This window comes from Natrix helvetica (genome assembly GCF_964273705.1).
Source record: "Natrix helvetica genome assembly, chromosome: W".
NCBI classification, from domain to species: Eukaryota; Metazoa; Chordata; class Lepidosauria; order Squamata; family Natricidae; genus Natrix; species Natrix helvetica.
The window spans coordinates 12,828,015-12,847,555 of NC_138555.1; positions in this window are offsets into that span (position 1 = coordinate 12,828,015).

Here is a 19,541-nt window from a genome sequence, read left to right on the forward strand (position 1 = left end):
CATTTAACTCCACTTAATTTGAACTTCCCTGAGGCTGGTGTTTCAATCTGTTTTCTACAAGTGGGGAGTCAGAGAGACAAAGGTAGGGGCCATTTAACTCCACTTCTTTTGACCTTTCCTGTGGCTGGAGATTGGAGCTGCTGGCTACAAGGGGGGAGTCAGAGAGACAAAGAGGACTAGGTAGTAGCCCTTTAACTCCATTTCATTGAACTTCCCCGAGGCTTGTGTTTCGATCTGTTTTCTATAGGGGGGGAGTCAAAGAGACCAAGGCAGGGGCCCTTTAACTCCACTTCATTTGAACTTTCCTGAGGCTGGTGATTGGAGCTGCTGGCTAAAAGAGGGGATTCAGACAGACAAAGAGGACTAGGTAGTAGCCCTTTAACTCCATTTCATTGAACTTCCCTGAGGCTGGTGATTCAATCTGTTTTCTACAATTGGGGAGTCAGAGAGACAAAGTTATTGGCCATTTAACTGCACTTCTTTTGAACTTTCCTGAGGCTGGAGATTGGAGCTGCTGGCTACAAGGGAGGAGTCAGACAGACAAAGAGGACTAGGTAGTAGCCCTTTAACTCCATTTCATTGAACTTCCCCGAGGCTTGTGTTTCAATCTGTTTTCTACAAGGGGGGAGTCAAAGAGACCAAGGCAGGGGCCCTTTAACTCCACTTCATTTGAACTTCCCTGAGGCTGGTGATTGGAGCTGCTGGCTACAAGGGGTGAGTCAGAGAGACAAAGGTAGTAGCCCTTGAACTCCACTTCATTTGAACTTTCTTGAGGCTGGTGATTGGAACTGCTGGCTACAAGAGGGGTGTCAGAGAGACAAAGGCAGGGGTCATTTAAGTCCACTTCATTTGAACTTCCCTGAGGCTGGTGATTGGAGCTGCTGGCTACAAGAGGGGAGTCAGAGAGACAAAGAGGAATAGGTATTAGCCCTTTAACTCCATTTCATTGAACTTCCCTGAGGCTGGTGATTGGAGCTGTTACTTACATGAGGGGTGTCAGAGAGACAAAGGCAGGGGTCATTTAAGTCCACTTCATTTGAACTTCCCTGAGGCTGGTGATTGGAGCTGCTGGCTACAAGAGGGGAGTCAGAGAGACAAAGAGGAATAGGTAGTAGCCCTTTAACTCCATTTCATAGAACTTCCCCGAGGCTTGTGTTTCGATCTGTTTTCTACAGGGGGGGAGTCAAAGAGACCAAGGCAGGGGCCCTTTAACTCCACTTCATTTGAACTTTCCTGAGGCTGGTGATTGGAGCTGCTGGCTAAAAGAGGGGATTCAGACAGACAAAGAGGACTAGGTAGTAGCCCTTGAACTCCATTTCATTGAACTTCCCTGAGGCTTGTGTTTCGATCTGTTTTCTACAAGGGGGGAGTCAAAGAGACCAAGGCAAGGGCCCTTTAACTCCACTTCATTTGAACTTTCCTGAGGCTGGTGTTTGGAGCTGTTTCGTAAAAGGGGGGTGTCAGAGAGACAAATGTCGGGGCCATTTAACTCCACTTAATTTGAACTTCCCTGAGGCTGGTGTTTCAATCTGTTTTCTACAAGTGGGGAGTCAGAGAGACAAAGGTAGGGGCCATTTAACTCCACTTCTTTTGACCTTTCCTGTGGCTGGAGATTGGAGCTGCTGGCTACAAGGGGGGAGTCAGAGAGACAAAGAGGACTAGGTAGTAGCCCTTTAACTCCATTTCATTGAACTTCCCCGAGGCTTGTGTTTCGATCTGTTTTCTACAGGGGGGGAGTCAAAGAGACCAAGGCAGGGGCCCTTTAACTCCACTTCATTTGAACTTTCCTGAGGCTGGTGATTGGAGCTGCTGGCTAAAAGAGGGGATTCAGACAGACAAAGAGGACTAGGTAGTAGCCCTTGAACTCCATTTCATTGAACTTCCCTGAGGCTTGTGTTTCGATCTGTTTTCTACAAGGGGGGAGTCAAAGAGACCAAGGCAAGGGCCCTTTAACTCCACTTCATTTGAACTTTCCTGAGGCTGGTGTTTGGAGCTGTTTTGTAAAAGGGTGGTGTCATAGAGACAAAGGTAGGGGCCATTTAACTTCACTTCATTTGAAATTTCCTGAGGCTGGTGATTGGAGCTGCTGGCTACAAGAGGGGAGTCAGACAGACAAAGAGGACTAGGTAGTAGACCTTTAACTCCATTTGATTGAACTTCCCTGAGGCTGGTGATTCGAGCTGTTTTCTAAAAGGGGAGTGTCAGAGAGACAAATGTCGGGGCCATTTAACTCCACTTAATTTGAACTTCCCTGAGGCTGGTGTTTCAATCTGTTTTCTACAAGTGGGGAGTCAGAGAGACAAAGGTAGGGGCCATTTAACTCCACTTCTTTTGACCTTTCCTGTGGCTGGAGATTGGAGCTGCTGGCTACAAGGGGGGAGTCAGAGAGACAAAGAGGACTAGGTAGTAGCCCTTTAACTCCATTTCATTGAACTTCCCCGAGGCTTGTGTTTCGATCTGTTTTCTACAGGGGGGGAGTCAAAGAGACCAAGGCAGGGGCCCTTTAACTCCACTTCATTTGAACTTTCCTGAGGCTGGTGATTGGAGCTGCTGGCTAAAAGAGGGGATTCAGACAGACAAAGAGGACTAGGTAGTAGCCCTTTAACTCCATTTCATTGAACTTCCCTGAGGCTGGTGATTCAATCTCTTTTCTACAAGTGGGGAGTCAGAGAGACAAAGTTATTGGCCATTTAACTGCACTTCTTTTGAACTTTCCTGAGGCTGGAGATTGGAGCTGCTTGCTACAAGGGGGGAGTCAGAGAGACAAAGAGGACTAGGTAGTAGCCCTTTAACTCCATTTCATTGAACTTCCCCGAGGCTTGTGTTTCAATCTGTTTTCTACAAGGGGGGAGTCAAAGAGACCAAGGCAGGGGCCCTTTAACTCCACTTCATTTGAACTTCCCTGAGGCTGGTGATTGGAGCTGCTGGCTACAAGGGGTGAGTCAGAGAGACAAAGGTAGTAGCCCTTGAACTCCACTTCATTTGAACTTTCTTGAGGCTGGTGATTGGAACTGCTGGCTACAAGAGGGGAGTCAGAGAGACAAAGTGGACTAGGTAGTAGCCCTTAACTCAATTTCATTGAACTTCCCTGAGGCTGGTGATTGGAGCTGTTTTCTACAAGTGGGAAATCAGAGAGACAAAGGCAGGGGCCCTTTAACTCCATTTCATTGAACTTCCCTGACGCTGGTGATTGGAGCTGTTTTCTAAATGGGGGGTGTCAGAGAGACAAAGGTAAGGACCATTTAACTCCATTTCATTTGAACTTTCCTGAGGCTGGTGATTGGAGCTGCTGGCTAAAATGGGGGGGGGTCAGAGGGACAAAGAGGACTAGGTAGCAGCCCTTTTACTCCATTTCATTGAACTTCCCTGAGGCTTGTGTTTCGATCTGTTTTCTACAAGGGGGGAGTCAAAGAGACCAAGGCAAGGGCCCTTTAACTCCACTTCATTTGAACTTTCCTGAGGCTGGTGTTTGGAGCTGTTTTGTAAAAGGGTGGTGTCATAGAGACAAAGGTAGGGGCCATTTAACTTCACTTCATTTGAAATTTCCTGAGGCTGGTGATTGGAGCTGCTGGCTACAAGAGGGGAGTCAGACAGACAAAGAGGACTAGGTAGTAGAGCTTTAACTCCATTTGATTGAACTTCCCTGAGGCTGGTGATTCGAGCTGTTTTCTAAAAGGGGGGTGTCAGAGAGACAAATGTCGGGGCCATTTAACTCCACTTAATTTGAACTTCCCTGAGGCTGGTGTTTCAATCTGTTTTCTACAAGTGGGGAGTCAGAGAGACAAAGGTAGGGGCCATTTAACTCCACTTCTTTTGACCATTCCTGTGGCTGGAGATTGGAGCTGCTGGCTACAAGGGGGGAGTCAGAGAGACAAAGAGGACTAGGTAGTAGCCCTTTAACTCCATTTCATTGAACTTCCCCGAGGCTTGTGTTTCGATCTGTTTTCTATAGGGGGGGAGTCAAAGAGACCAAGGCAGGGGCCCTTTAACTCCACTTCATTTGAACTTTCCTGAGGCTGGTGATTGGAGCTGCTGGCTAAAAGAGGGGATTCAGACAGACAAAGAGGACTAGGTAGTAGCCCTTTAACTCCATTTCATTGAACTTCCCTGAGGCTGGTGATTCAATCTGTTTTCTACAATTGGGGAGTCAGAGAGACAAAGTTATTGGCCATTTAACTGCACTTCTTTTGAACTTTCCTGAGGCTGGAGATTGGAGCTGCTGGCTACAAGGGAGGAGTCAGACAGACAAAGAGGACTAGGTAGTAGCCCTTTAACTCCATTTCATTGAACTTCCCCGAGGCTTGTGTTTCAATCTGTTTTCTACAAGGGGGGAGTCAAAGAGACCAAGGCAGGGGCCCTTTAACTCCACTTCATTTGAACTTCCCTGAGGCTGGTGATTGGAGCTGCTGGCTACAAGGGGTGAGTCAGAGAGACAAAGGTAGTAGCCCTTGAACTCCACTTCATTTGAACTTTCTTGAGGCTGGTGATTGGAACTGCTGGCTACAAGAGGGGAGTCAGAGAGACAAAGTGGACTAGGTAGTAGCCCTTAACTCAATTTCATTGAACTTCCCTGAGGCTGGTGATTGGAGCTGTTACTTACATGAGGGGTGTCAGAGAGACAAAGGCAGGGGTCATTTAAGTCCACTTCATTTGAACTTCCCTGAGGCTGGTGATTGGAGCTGCTGGCTACAAGAGGGGAGTCAGAGAGACAAAGAGGAATAGGTATTAGCCCTTTAACTCCATTTCATTGAACTTCCCTGAGGCTGGTGATTGGAGCTGTTTTCTACATGAGGGGTGTCAGAGAGACAAAGCCAGGGGTCATTTAAGTCCACTTCATTTGAACTTCCCTGAGGCTGGTGATTGGAGCTGCTGGCTACAAGAGGAGAGTCAGACAGACAAAGAGGACTCGGTAGTAGCCCTTTAACTCCATTTCATTGAACTTCCCTGAGGCTGGTGATTCGAGCTGTTTTCTAAAAGGGGGGTGTCAGAGAGACAAATGATGGGGCCATTTAACTCCACTTCATTTGAACTTCCCTGAGGCTGGTGTTTCAATCTGTTTTCTACAAGTGGGGAGTCAGAGTGACAAAGTTAGGGGCCATTTAACTGCACTTCTTTTGAACTTTCCTGAGGCTGGAGATTGGAGCTGCTGGCTACAAGGGGGGAGTCAGAGAGACAAAGAGGACTAGGTAGTAGCCCTTTAACTCCATTTCATTGAACTTCTGCGAGGCTTGTGTTTCGATCTGTTTTCTACAAGGGGGGAGTCAAAGAGACCAAGGCAGGGGCCCTTTAACTCCACTTCGTTTGAACTTTCTTGAGGCTGGTGATTGGAGCTGCTGGCTACAAGAGGAGAGTCAGACAGACAAAGACGACTCGGTAGTAGCCCTTTAACTCCATTTCATTGAACTTCCCTGAGGCTGGTGATTGGAGCTGTTTATTAAAAGGGGGGTGTCAGAGAGACAAAGGTATGGGCTCTTTAGCTCCAGTTCAACTGAACTTCCCTAAGGCTGGTGATTGGACCTGCTGACTACAAGGTGGGAGTCAGAGAGACAAAGTTATTGGCCATTTAACTGCACTTCTTTTGAACTTTCCTGAGGCTGGAGATTGGAGCTGCTGGCTACAAGGGGGGAGTCAGAGAGACAAAGAGGACTAGGTAGTAGCCCTTTAACTCCATTTCATTGAACTTCCCCGAGGCTTGTGTTTCAATCTGTTTTCTACAAGGGGGGAGTCAAAGAGACCAAGGCAGGGGCCCTTTAACTCCACTTCATTTGAACTTCCCTGAGGCTGGTGATTGGAGCTGCTGGCTACAAGGGGTGAGTCAGAGAGACAAAGGTAGTAGCCCTTGAACTCCACTTCATTTGAACTTTCTTGAGGCTGGTGATTGGAACTGCTGGCTACAAGAGGGGAGTCAGAGAGACAAAGTGGACTAGGTAGTAGCCCTTAACTCAATTTCATTGAACTTCCCTGAGGCTGGTGATTGGAGCTGTTACTTACATGAGGGGTGTCAGAGAGACAAAGGCAGGGGTCATTTAAGTCCACTTCATTTGAACTTCCCTGAGGCTGGTGATTGGAGCTGCTGGCTACAAGAGGGGAGTCAGAGAGACAAAGAGGAATAGGTATTAGCCCTTTAACTCCATTTCATTGAACTTCCCTGAGGCTGGTGATTGGAGCTGTTTTCTACATGAGGGGTGTCAGAGAGACAAAGCCAGGGGTCATTTAAGTCCACTTCATTTGAACTTCCCTGAGGCTGGTGATTGGAGCTGCTGGCTACAAGAGGAGAGTCAGACAGACAAAGAGGACTCGGTAGTAGCCCTTTAACTCCATTTCATTGAACTTCCCTGAGGCTGGTGATTCGAGCTGTTTTCTAAAAGGGGGGTGTCAGAGAGACAAATGATGGGGCCATTTAACTCCACTTCATTTGAACTTCCCTGAGGCTGGTGTTTCAATCTGTTTTCTACAAGTGGGGAGTCAGAGTGACAAAGTTAGGGGCCATTTAACTGCACTTCTTTTGAACTTTCCTGAGGCTGGAGATTGGAGCTGCTGGCTACAAGGGGGGAGTCAGAGAGACAAAGAGGACTAGGTAGTAGCCCTTTAACTCCATTTCATTGAACTTCTGCGAGGCTTGTGTTTCGATCTGTTTTCTACAAGGGGGGAGTCAAAGAGACCAAGGCAGGGGCCCTTTAACTCCACTTCGTTTGAACTTTCTTGAGGCTGGTGATTGGAGCTGCTGGCTACAAGAGGAGAGTCAGACAGACAAAGACGACTCGGTAGTAGCCCTTTAACTCCATTTCATTGAACTTCCCTGAGGCTGGTGATTGGAGCTGTTTATTAAAAGGGGGGTGTCAGAGAGACAAAGGTATGGGCTCTTTAGCTCCAGTTCAACTGAACTTCCCTAAGGCTGGTGATTGGACCTGCTGACTACAAGGTGGGAGTCAGAGAGAAAGGTAGTAGCCCTTGAACTCCAATTCATTTCAACTTACTTGAGGCTGGTGATTGGAGCTGCTGGCTACAAGAGGGGAGTCAGACAGACAAAGAGGAGTAGGTAGTACCCTTTAACTCCATTTCATTGAACTTCCCCGAGGCTTGTGTTTCAATCTGTTTTCTACAAGGGGGGAGTCAAAGAGACCAAGGCAGGGGCCCTTTAACTCCACTTCATTTGAACTTCCCTGAGGCTGGTGATTGGAGCTGCTGGCTACAAGGGGTGAGTCAGAGAGACAAAGGTAGTAGCCCTTGAACTCCACTTCATTTGAACTTTCTTGAGGCTGGTGATTGGAACTGCTGGCTACAAGAGGGGAGTCAGAGAGACAAAGTGGACTAGGTAGTAGCCCTTAACTCAATTTCATTGAACTTCCCTGAGGCTGGTGATTGGAGCTGTTTTCTTTAAGTGGGAGTCAGAGAGACAAAGGCAGGGGCCAGTTAACTCCACTTCATTTGAACTTTCCTGAGGCTGGTGATTGGAGCTGTTTTGTAACAGTGGGGTGTCATAGAGACAAAGGTAGGGGCCATTTAACTCCACTTCATTTGAACTTTCCTGAGGCTGGTGATTGGAGCTGCTGGCTAAAATGGGGGGAGTCAGAGGGACAAAGAGGACTAGGTAGCAGTCCTTTTACTCCACTTCATTTGAACTTTCCTGAGGCTGGTGATTCGAGCTGTTTTCTAAAAGGGGGGTGTCAGAGAGACAAATGTCGGGGCCATTTAACTCCACTTCATTTGAACTACCCTGAGGCTGGTGTTTCAATCTGTTTTCTACAAGTGGGGAGTCACTGAGACAAAGTTAGGGGCCATTTAACTGCACTTCTTTTGAACTTTCCTGAGGCTGGAGATTGGAGCTGCTGGCTACAAGGGGGGAGTCAGAGAGACAAAGAGAACTAAGTATTAGCCCTTTAACTCCATTTCATTGAACTTCCCTGAGGCTGGTGATTGGAGCTGTTTATTAAAAGGGGGGTGTCAGAGAGACAAAGGTACGGGCCCTTTAGCTCCACTTCAACTGAACTTCCCTAAGGCTGGTGATTGGAGCTGCTGACTACAAGGTGGGAATCAGAGAGAAAGGTAGTAGCCCTTGAACTCCACTTCATTTGAACTTTCTTGAGGCTGGTGATTGGAGCTGCTGACTACAAGGTGGGAGTCAGAGATAAACGTAGTAGCCCTTGAACTCCACTTCATTTCAACTTACTTGCGGCTGGTGATTGGAGCTGCTGGCTACAAGAGGGGAGTCAGAGAGACAAAGAGGAATATTTATTAGCCCTTTAACTCCATTTCATTGAACTTCCCTGATGCTGGTGATTGGAGCTGTTTTCTAAAAGTGGGGTGTCATAGAGACAAAGGTAGGGGCCCTTTAACTCCACTTCATTTGAACTTCCCTGCGGCTACAAGAGGAGAGTCAGACAGACAAAGAGGACTCGGTAGTAGCCCTTTAACTCCATTTCATTGAACTTCCGCGAGGCTTGTGTTTCAATCTGTTTTCTACAAGGGGGGAGTCAAAGAGACCAAGGCAGGGGCCCTTTAACTCCACTACATTTGAAGTTTTCTGAGGCTGGTGATTGGAGCTGCTGGCTACAAGGGGGGAGTCAGAGAGACAAAGAGGAATATTTATTAGCCCTTTAACTCCATTTCATTGAACTTCCCTGATGCTGGTGATTGGAGCTGTTTTCTAAAAGGGGGGTGTCAGAGAGACAAAGGTAAGGACCATTTTAACTCCATTTCATTTGAACTTTCCTGAGGCTGGTGATTGGAGCTGCTGGCTAAAAAGGGGGGAGTCAGAGGGACAAAGAGGACTAGGTAGCAGCCCTTTTACTCCATTTCATTGAACTTCCCTGAGGCTTGTGTTTCGATCTGTTTTCTACAAGGGGGGAGTCAAAGAGACCAAGGCAAGGGCCCTTTAACTCCACTTCATTTGAACTTTCCTGAGGCTGGTGATTGGAGCTGCTGGCTAAAAGAGAGGATTCAGACAGACAAAGAGGACTAGGTAGTAGCCCTTTAACTCCATTTCATTGAACTTCCCTGAGGCTGGTGATTCAATCTGTTTTCTACAAGTGGGGAGTCAGAGAGACAAAGTTATTGGCCATTTAACTGCACTTCTTTTGAACTTTCCTGAGGCTGGAGATTGGAGCTGCTGGCTACAAGGGGGGTGTCAGAGAGACAAAGAGGACTAGGTAGTAGCCCTTTAACTCCATTTCATTGAACTTCCCGGAGGCTTGTGTTTCAATCTGTTTTCTACAAGGGGGGAGTCAAAGAGACCAAGGCAGGGGCCCTTTAACTCCACTTCATTTGAACTTCCCTGAGGCTGGTGATTGGAGCTGCTGGCTACAAGGGGTGAGTCAGAGAGACAAAGGTAGTAGCCCTTGAACTCCACTTCATTTGAACTTACTTGAGGCTGGTGATTGGAACTGCTGGCTACAAGAGGGGAGTCAGAGAGACAAAGTGGACTAGGTAGTAGCCCTTAACTCAATTTCATTGAACTTCCCTGAGGCTGGTGATTGGAGCTGTTTTCTACAAGTGGGAAATCAGAGAGACAAAGGCAGGGGCCCTTTAACTCCATTTCATTGAACTTCCCTGAGGCTGGTGATTGGAGCTGTTTTCTAAAAGGGGGGTGTCATAGAGACAAAGGCAGGGGCCATTTAACTGCACTTCATTTGAACTTTCCTGAGGTTGGTGATTGGAGCTGTTTTCTAAAAGGGGGGTGTCATAGAGACAAAGGCAGGGGCCATTTAACTGCACTTCATTTGAACTTTCCTGAGGCTGGTGATTGGAGCTGCTGGCTAAAATGGGGGGAGTAAGAGGGACAAAGAGGACTAGGTATTAGCCCTTTAAATCCATTTCATTGAACTTCCCTGACGCTGGTGATTGGAGCTGTTTTCTAAAAGGGGGGTGTCAGAGAGACAAATGTCGGGGCCATTTAACTCCACTTAATTTGAACTTCCCTGAAGCTGGTGTTTCAATCTGTTTTCTACAAGTGGGGAGTCAGAGAGACAAAGGTAGGGGCCATTTAACTCCACTTATTTTGACCTTTCCTGTGGCTGGAGATTGGAGCTGCTGGCTACAAGGGGGGAGTCAGAGAGACAAAGAGGACTAGGTATTAGCCCTTTAAATCCATTTCATTGAACTTCCCTGACGCTGGTGATTGGAGCTGTTTTCTAAAAGGGGGGTGTCAGAGAGACAAAGGTAAGGACCATTTAACTCCATTTCATTTGAACTTTCCTGAGGCTGGTGATTGGAGCTGCTGGCTAAAATGGGGGGAGTCAGAGGGACAAAGAGGACTAGGTAGCAGCCCTTTTACTCCATTTCATTGAACTTCCCTGAGGCTTGTGTTTCGATCTGTTTTCTACAAGGGGGGAGTCAAAGAGACCAAGGCAAGGGCCCTTTAACTCCACTTCATTTGAACTTTCCTGAGGCTGGTGTTTGCAGCTGTTTTGTAAAAGGGGGGTCTCAGAGAGACAAATGTCGGGACCATTTAACTCCATTTCATTTGAACTTTCCTGAGGCTGGTGATTGGAGCTGCTGGCTAAAAGAGGGGATTCAGACAGACAAAGAGGACTAGGTAGTAGCCCTTTAACTCCATTTCATTGAACTTCCCTGAGGCTGGTGATTCAATCTGTTTTCTACAAGTGGGGAGTCAGAGAGACAAAGTTATTGGCCATTTAACTTTCCTGAGGCTGGTGATTGGAGCTGCTGGCTAAAATGGGGGGAGTCAGATGGACAAAGAGGACTAGGTAGCAGCCCTTTTACTCCATTTCATTTGAACTTTCCTAAGGCTGGTGAATGGAGCTGCTGGCTACAAGAGGGGAGTCAGACAGACAAAGAGGACTAGGTAGTAGACCTTTAACTCCATTTCATTGAACGTCCCTGAGGCTGGTGATTGGAGCTGCTGGCTACAAGAGGAGAGTCAGACAGACAAAGAGGACTCATTAGTAGCCCTTTAACTCCATTTAATTGAACTTCCGCGAGGCTTGTGTTTCGATCTGTTTTCTACAAGGGGGGAGTCAAAGAGACCAAGGCAGGGGCCCTTTAACTCCACTTCATTTGAACTTTCCTGAGGCTGGTGATTGGAGCTGCTGGCTACAAGGGGGGAGTCAGAGAGACAAAGAGGAATAGGTATTAGCCCTTTAACTCCATTTCATTGAACTTCCCTGAGGCTGGTGATTGGAGCTGCTGGCTACAAGAGGGGAGTCACACAGACAAAGGGGAGTAGGTAGTAGCCCTTTAACTTTAATTCATTGAACTTCCCTGAGGCTGGTGATTGGAGCTGTTTTCTAAAAGGGGGGTGTCATAGAGACAAAGGCAGGGGCCATTTAACTCCACTTCATTTGAACTTTCCTGAGGCTGGTGATTGGAGCTGCTGGCTAAAATGGGGGGAGTCAGATGGACAAAGAGGACTAGGTAGCAGCCCTTTTACTCCATTTCATTTGAACTTTCCTAAGGCTGGTGAATGGAGCTGCTGGCTACAAGAGGGGTGTCAGACAGACAAAGAGGACTAGGTAGTAGACCTTTAACTCCATTTCATTGAACGTCCCTGAGGCTGGTGATTGGAGCTGCTGGCTACAAGAGGAGAGTCAGACAGACAAAGAGGACTCATTAGTAGCCCTTTAACTCCATTTCATTGAACTTCCGCGAGGCTTGTGTTTCGATCTGTTTTCTACAAGGGGGGAGTCAAAGAGACCAAGGCAGGGGCCCTTTAACTCCACTTCATTTGAACTTTCCTGAGGCTGGTGATTGGAGCTGCTGGCTACAAGGGGGGAGTCAGAGATACAAAGAGGAATAGGTATTAGCCCTTTAACTCCATTTCATTGAACTTCCCTGAGGCTGGTGATTCGAGCTGTTTTCTAAAAGGGGGGTGTCAGAGAGACAAATGATGGGGCCATTTAACTCCACTTCATTTGAACTTCCCTGAGGCTGGTGTTTCAATCTGTTTTCTACAAGTGGGGAGTCAGAGTGACAAAGTTAGGGGCCATTTAACTGTACTTCTTTTGAACTTTCCTGAGGCTGGAGATTGGAGCTGCTGGCTACAAGGGGGGAGTCAGAGAAACAAAGAGGACTAGGTAGTAGCCCTTTAACTCCATTTCATTGAACTTCCGCGAGGCTTGTGTTTCGATCTGTTTTCTACAAGGGGGGAGTCAAAGAGACCAAGGCAGGGGCCCTTTAACTCCACTTCGTTTGAACTTTCTTGAGGCTGGTGATTGGAGCTGCTGGCTACAAGAGGAGAGTCAGACAGACAAAGAGGACTAAGTATTAGCCCTTTAACTCCATTTCATTGAACTTCCCTGAGGCTGGTGATTGGAGCTGTTTATTAAAAGGGGGGTGTCAGAGAGACAAAGGTACGGGCCCTTTAGCTCCACTTCAACTGAACTTCCCTAAGGCTGGTGATTGGAGCTGCTGACTACAAGGTGGGAATCAGAGAGAAAGGTAGTAGCCCTTGAACTCCACTTCATTTGAACTTTCTTGAGGCTGGTGATTGGAGCTGCTGACTACAAGGTGGGAGTCAGAGATAAACGTAGTAGCCCTTGAACTCCACTTCATTTCAACTTACTTGCGGCTGGTGATTGGAGCTGCTGGCTACAAGAGGGGAGTCAGACAGAAAAAGAGGACTAGGTAGTAGCCATTTAACTTTAATTCATTGAACTTCCCTGAGGCTGGTGATTGGAGTTGTTTTCTAAAAGTGGGGTGTCATAGAGACAAAGGTAGGGGCCCTTTAACTCCACTTCATTTGAACTTCCCTGCGGCTACAAGAGGAGAGTCAGACAGACAAAGAGGACTCGGTAGTAGCCCTTTAACTCCATTTCATTGAACTTCCGCGAGGCTTGTGTTTCAATCTGTTTTCTACAAGGGGGGAGTCAAAGAGACCAAGGCAGGGGCCCTTTAACTCCACTACATTTGAAGTTTTCTGAGGCTGGTGATTGGAGCTGCTGGCTACAAGGGGGGAGTCAGAGAGACAAAGAGGAATATTTATTAGCCCTTTAACTCCATTTCATTGAACTTCCCTGAGGCTGGTGATTGGAGCTGTTACTTACATGAGGGGTGTCAGAGAGACAAAGGCAGGGGTCATTTAAGTCCACTTCATTTGAACTTCCCTGAGGCTGGTGATTGGAGCTGCTGGCTACAAGAGGAGAGTCAGACAGACAAAGAGGACTCGGTAGTAGCCCTTTAACTCCATTTCATTGAACTTCCCTGAGGCTGGTGATTGGAGCTGTTTATTAAAAGGGGGGTGTCAGAGAGACAAAGGTACGGGCCCTTTAGCTCCAGTTCAACTGAACTTCCCTAAGGCTGGTGATTGGACCTGCTGACTACAAGGTGGGAGTCAGAGAGAAAGGTAGTAGCCCTTGAACTCCACTTCATTTGAACTTTCTTGAGGCTGGTGATTGGAGCTGTTGACTACAAGGTGGGAGTCAGAGAGAAAGGTAGTAGCCCTTGAACTCCACTTCATTTCAACTTACTTGAGGCTGGTGATTGGAGCTGCTGGCTACAAGAGGGGAGTCACACAGACAAAGAGGAGTAGGTAGTAGCCCTTTAACTTTAATTCATTGAACTTCCCTGAGGCTGGTGATTGGAGCTGTTTTCTAAAAGGGGGGTGTCATAGAGACAAAGGCAGGGGCCATTTAACTCCACTTCATTTGAATTTTCCTGAGGCTGGTGATTGGAGCTGCTGGCTAAAATGGGGGGAGTCAGAGGGACAAAGAGGACTAGGTAGCAGCCCTTTTACTCCATTTCATTTGAACTTTCCTAAGGCTGGTGAATGGAGCTGCTGGCTACAAGAGGGGAGTCAGACAGACAAAGAGGACTAGGTAGTAGACCTTTAACTCCATTTCATTGAACGTCCCTGAGGCTGGTGATTGGAGCTGCTGGCTACAAGAGGAGAGTCAGACAGACAAAGAGGACTCATTAGTAGCCCTTTAACTCCATTTCATTGAACTTCCTTAAGGCTGGTGATTGGACCTGCTGACTACAAGGGGGGAGTCAGAGAGAAAGGTAGTAGCCCTTGAACTCCAATTCATTTCAACTTACTTGAGGCTGGTGATTGGAGCTGCTGGCTACAAGAGGGGAGTCAGACAGACAAAGAGGAGTAGGTAGTAGCCCTTTAACTCCATTTCATTGAACTTCCCTGAGGCTGGTGATTGGAGCTGCTAGCTAAAATGGGGGGAGTCAGAGGGACAAAGAGGACTAGGTAGCAGCCCTTTAACTCCATTTCATTGAACTTCCCTGAGGCTGGTGATTGGAGCTGTTTTCTAAAAGGGGGGTGTCATAGAGACAAAGGTAGGGGCCATTTAACTCCACTTCATTTGAACTTTCCTGAGGCTGGTGATTGGAGCTGCTGGCTAAAAGAGGGGAGTCAGACAGAGAAAGAGGACTAGGTAGTAGCCCTTTAACTTTAATTCATTGAACTTCCCTGAGGCTGATGATTGGAGCTGCTGGCTAGAAGAGGGGAGTCAGACAGACAAAGAGGACTAGGTAGTAGCCCTTTAACTCCATTTCATTGAACTTCCCTGAGGCTGGTGATTGGAGCTGTTTTCTAAAAGGGGGGTGTCAGGAGACAAAGGCAGGGGCCATTTAACTCCACTTCATTTGAACTTTCCTGAAGCTGGTGATTGGAGCTGTTTTCCAAAGGGGGGGGGGGTGTCATAGAGACAAAGGTAGGGGCCATTTAACTCCACTTCATTTGAACTTTCCTGAGGCTATAGGTTGGAGCTGCTAGATAAAATGGGGGGAGTCAGAGGGACAAAGAGGACTAGGTAGCAGCCCTTTAACTCCATTTCATTTGAACTTTCCTGAGGCTGGTGATTGGAGCTGCTGGCTACATGAGGGGAGTCAGACAGACAAAGAGGACTAGGTAGTAGCCCTTTAACTCCATTTCATTGAACTTCCCTGAGGCTGGTGATTGGAGCTGTTTTCTAAAAGGGGGGTGTCAGAGAGACAAAGGTAGGGGCCATTTAACTCGACTTCTTTTCACCTTTCCTGAGGCTGGAGATTGGAGCTGCTGGCTACAAGGGGGGAGTAAGAGAGACAAAGAGGACTAGGTAGTTGCCCTTTAACTCCATTTCATTGAACATCCCTGAGGCTGGTGATTGGAGCTGCTGGCTTCAAGAGGGGAGTCAGACAGACAAAGAGGACTAGGTAGTAGCCCTTTAACTCCATTTCATTAAACTTGCCTGAGGCTGGTGATTGGAGCTGTTTTCTAAAAGGGGGGTGTCAGAGAGACAAATGTAGGGGCCATTGAACTCCACTTCATTTGAACTTTCCTGAGGCTGGTGATTGGAGCTGCTGGCTACAAGGGGGGAGTCAGAGAGACAAAGAGGAATAGGTATTAGCCCTTTAACTCCATTTCATTGAACTTCCCTGAGGCTGGTGATTGGAGCTGTTTTCTACATGAGGGGTGTCAGAGAGACAAAGGCAGGGGTCATTTAAGTCCACTTCATTTGAACTTCCCTGAGGCTGGTGATTGGAGCTGCTGGCTACAAGAGGAGAGTCAGACAGACAAAGAGGACTCGGTAGTAGCCCTTTAACTCCATTTCATTGAACTTCCCTGAGGCTGGTGATTGGAGCTGCTGGCTACAAGAGGGGAGTAAGAGGGACAAACGGACTAGGTAGTAGCCCTTTAACTCCATTTCATTGAACTTCCCTGAGGCTGGTGATTGGAGCTGTTTTCTAAAAGGGGGGTGTCAGAGAGACAAAGGTAGGGGCCATTGAGCTCCACTTCATTTGAACTTCCCTGAGGCTGGTGATTGGAGCTGTTTTCTAAAAGGGGGGTGTCAGAGAGACAAATGTTGGGGCCATTTAACTGCACTTCTTTTGAACTTTCCTGAGGCTGGAGATTGGAGCTGCTGGCTACAGGGGGGGAGTCAGAGAGACAAAGAGGACTAGGTAGTAGCCCTTTAACTCCATTTCATTGAACTTCCGCGAGGCTTGTGTTTCGATCTGTTTTCTACAAGGGGGGAGTCAAAGAGACCAAGGCAGGGGCCCTTTAACTCCACTTCGTTTGAACTTTCCTGAGGCTGGTGATTGGAGCTGCTGGCTACAAGGGGGGAGTCAGAGAGACAAAGAGGACTAGGTATTCGCCCTTTAACTCCATTTCATTGAACTTCCCTAAGGCTGGTGATTGGAGCTGCTAGCTAAAATGGGGGGAGTCAGAGGGACAAAGAGGACTAGGTAGCAGCCCTTTAACTCCATTTCATTGAACGTCCCTGAGGCTGGTGATTGGAGCTGCTGGCTACAAGAGGGGAGTCAGACAGACAAAGAGGACTAGGTAGTAGTCCTTTAACTCCATTTCATTGAACTTCCCTGAGGCTGGTGATTGGAGCTGTTTTCTAAAAGGGGGGTGTCAGAGAGACAAAGGTAGGGGCCATTTAACTCGACTTCTTTTGACCTTTCCTGAGGCTGGAGATTGGAGTTGCTGGCTACAAGGGGGGAGTCAGAGAGACAAAGAGGAATAGGTATTAGCCCTTTAACTCCATTTCATTGAACTTCCCTGAGGCTGGTGATTGGAGCTGTTTTCTACATGAGGGGTGTCAGAGAGACAAAGGCAGGGGTCATTTAAGTCCACTTCATTTGAACTTCCCTGAGGCTGGTGATTGGAGCTGCTGGCTACAAGAGGAGAGTCAGACAGACAAAGAGGACTCGGTAGTAGCCCTTTAACTCCATTTCATTGAACTTCCCTAAGGCTGGTGATTCGAGCTGTTTTCTAAAAGGGGAGTGTAAGAGAGACAAATGTTCGGGCCATTTAACTCCACTTCATTTGAACTTCCCTGAGGCTGGTGTTTCAATCTGTTTTCTACAAGTGGGGAGTCAGAGAGACAAAGTTAGGGGCCATTTAACTACACTTCTTTTGAACTTTCCTGAGGCTGGAGATTGGAGCTGCTGGCTACAAGGGGGGAGTCAGAGAGACAAAGAGGACTAGATATTAGCCCTTTAACTCCATTTCATTGAACTTCCCTGAGGCTGGTGATTGGAGCTGTTTATTAAAAGGGGGGTGTCAGAGAGACAAAGGTACGGGCCCTTTAGCTCCAGTTCAACTGAACTTCCATAAGGCTAGTGATTGGACCTGCTGACTACAAGGTGGGAGTCAGAGAGAAAGGTAGTAGCCCTTGAACTCCACTTCATTTCAACTTACTTGAGGCTGGTGATTGGAGCTGCTGGCTACAAGAGGGGAGTCAGACAGACAAAGAGGAGTAGGTAGTAGCCCTTTAACTCCATTTCATTGAACTTCCCTGAGGCTGGTGATTGGAGCTGCTAGCTAAAATGGGGGGAGTCAGAGGGACAAAGAGGACTAGGTAGCAGCCCTTTAACTCCATTTCATTGAACTTCCCTGAGGCTGGTGATTGGAGCTGTTTTCTAAAAGGGGGGTGTCATAGAGACAAAGGTAGGGGCCATTTAACTCCACTTCATTTGAACTTTCCTGAGGCTGGTGATTGGAGCTGCTGGCTAAAAGAGGGGAGTCAGACAGACAAAGAGGACTAGGTAGTAGCCCTTTAACTTTAATTCATTGAACTTCCCTGAGGCTGGTGATAGGAGCTGCTGGCTACAAGAGGGGAGTCAGACAGACAAAGAGGACTAGGTAGTAGCCATTTAACTCCATTTCATTGAACTTCCCTGAGGCTGGTGATTGGAGCTGTTTTCTAAAAGGGTGGTGTCAGGAGACAAAGGCAGGGGCCATTTAACTCCACTTCATTTGAACTTTCCTGAAGCTGGTGATTGGAGCTGTTTTCCAAAGGGGGGTGTCATAGAGACAAAGGTAGGGGCCATTTAACTCCAATTCATTTGAACTTTCCTGAGGCTGGAGGTTGGAGCTGCTAGCTAAAATGGGGGGAGTCAGAGGGACAAAGAGGACTAGGTAGCAGCCCTTTAACTCCATTTCATTTGAACTTTCCTGAGGCTGGTGATTGGAGCTGCTGGCTACATGAGGGGAGTCAGACAGACAAAGAGGACTAGGTAGTAGCCCTTTAACTCCATTTCATTGAACTTCCCTGAGGCTGGTGATTGGAGCTGTTTTCTAAAAGGGGGGTGTCAGAGAGACAAAGGTAGGGGCCATTTAACTCGACTTCTTTTCACCTTTCCTGAGGCTGGAGATTGGAGCTGCTGGCTAAGAGAGGAGAGTCAGACAGACAAAGAGGACTCGGTAGTAGCCCTTTAACTCCATTTCATTGAACTTCCCTGAGGCTGGTGATTGGAGCTGTTTATTAAAAGGGGGGTGTCAGAGAGACAAAGGTACGGGCCCTTTAGCTCCAGTTCAACTGAACTTCCCTAAGGCTGGTGATTGGACCTGCTGACTACAAGGTGGGAGTCAGAGAGAAAGGTAGTAGCCCTTGAACTCCACTTCATTTCAACTTACTTGAGGCTGGTGATTGGAGCTGCTGGCTACAAGAGGGGAGTCAGACATACAAAGAGGAGTAGGTAGTAGCCCTTTAACTCCATTCCATTGAACTTCCCTGAGGCTGGTGATTGGAGCTGCTAGCTAAAATGGGGGGAGTCAGAGGGACAAAGAGGACTAGGTAGCAGCCCCTTAACTTTAATTCATTGAACTTCCCTGAGGCTGGTGATTGGAGCTGCTGGCTAAAAGAGGGGAGACAGACAGACAAAGAGGACTAGGTAGTAGCCCTTTAACTTTAATTCATTGAACTTCCCTGAGGCTGGTGATTGGAGCTGCTGGCTACAAGAGGGGAGTCAGACAGACAAAGAGGACTAGGTAGTAGCCCTTTAACTCCATTCCATTGAACTTCCCTGAGGCTGGTGATTGGAGCTGCTAGCTAAAATGGGGGGAGTCAGAGGGACAAAGAGGACTAGGTAGCAGCCCCTTACCTTTAATTCATTGAACTTCCCTGAGGCTGGTGATTGGAGCTGCTGGCTAAAAGAGGGGAGTCAGACAGACAAAGAGGACTAGGTAGTAGCCCTTTAACTTTAATTCATTGAACTTCCCTGAGGCTGGTGATTGGAGCTGCTGGCTACAAGAGGGGAGTCAGACAGACAAAGAGGACTAGGTAGTAGCCCTTTAACTCCATTTCATTGAACTTCCCTGAGGCTGGTGATTGGAGCTGTTTTCTAAAAGGGGGGTGTCAGGAGACAAAGGCAGGGGCCATTTAACTCCACTTCATTTGAACTTTCCTGAAGCTGGTGATTGGAGCTGTTTTCCAAAGGGGGGGGTGTCATAGAGACAAAGGTAGGGGCCATTTAACTCCACTTCATTTGAACTTTCCTGAGGCTGGAGGTTGGAGCTGCTAGCTAAAATGGGGGGAGTCAGAGGGACAAAGAGGACTAGGTAGCAGCCCTTTAACTCCATTTCATTTGAACTTTCCTGAGGCTGGTGATTGGAGCTGCTGGCTACATGAGGGGAGTCAGACAGACAAAGAGGACTAGGTAGTAGCCCTTTAACTCCATTTCATTGAACTTGCCTGAGGCTGGTGATTGGAGCTGTTTTCTAAAAGGGGGGTGTCAGAGAGACAAAGGGAGGGGCCATTTAACTCGACTTCTTTTCACCTTTCCTGAGGCTGGTGATTGGAGCTGCTGGCTACAAGAGGAGAGTCAGACAGACAAAGAGGACTCGGTAGTAGCCCTTTAACTCCATT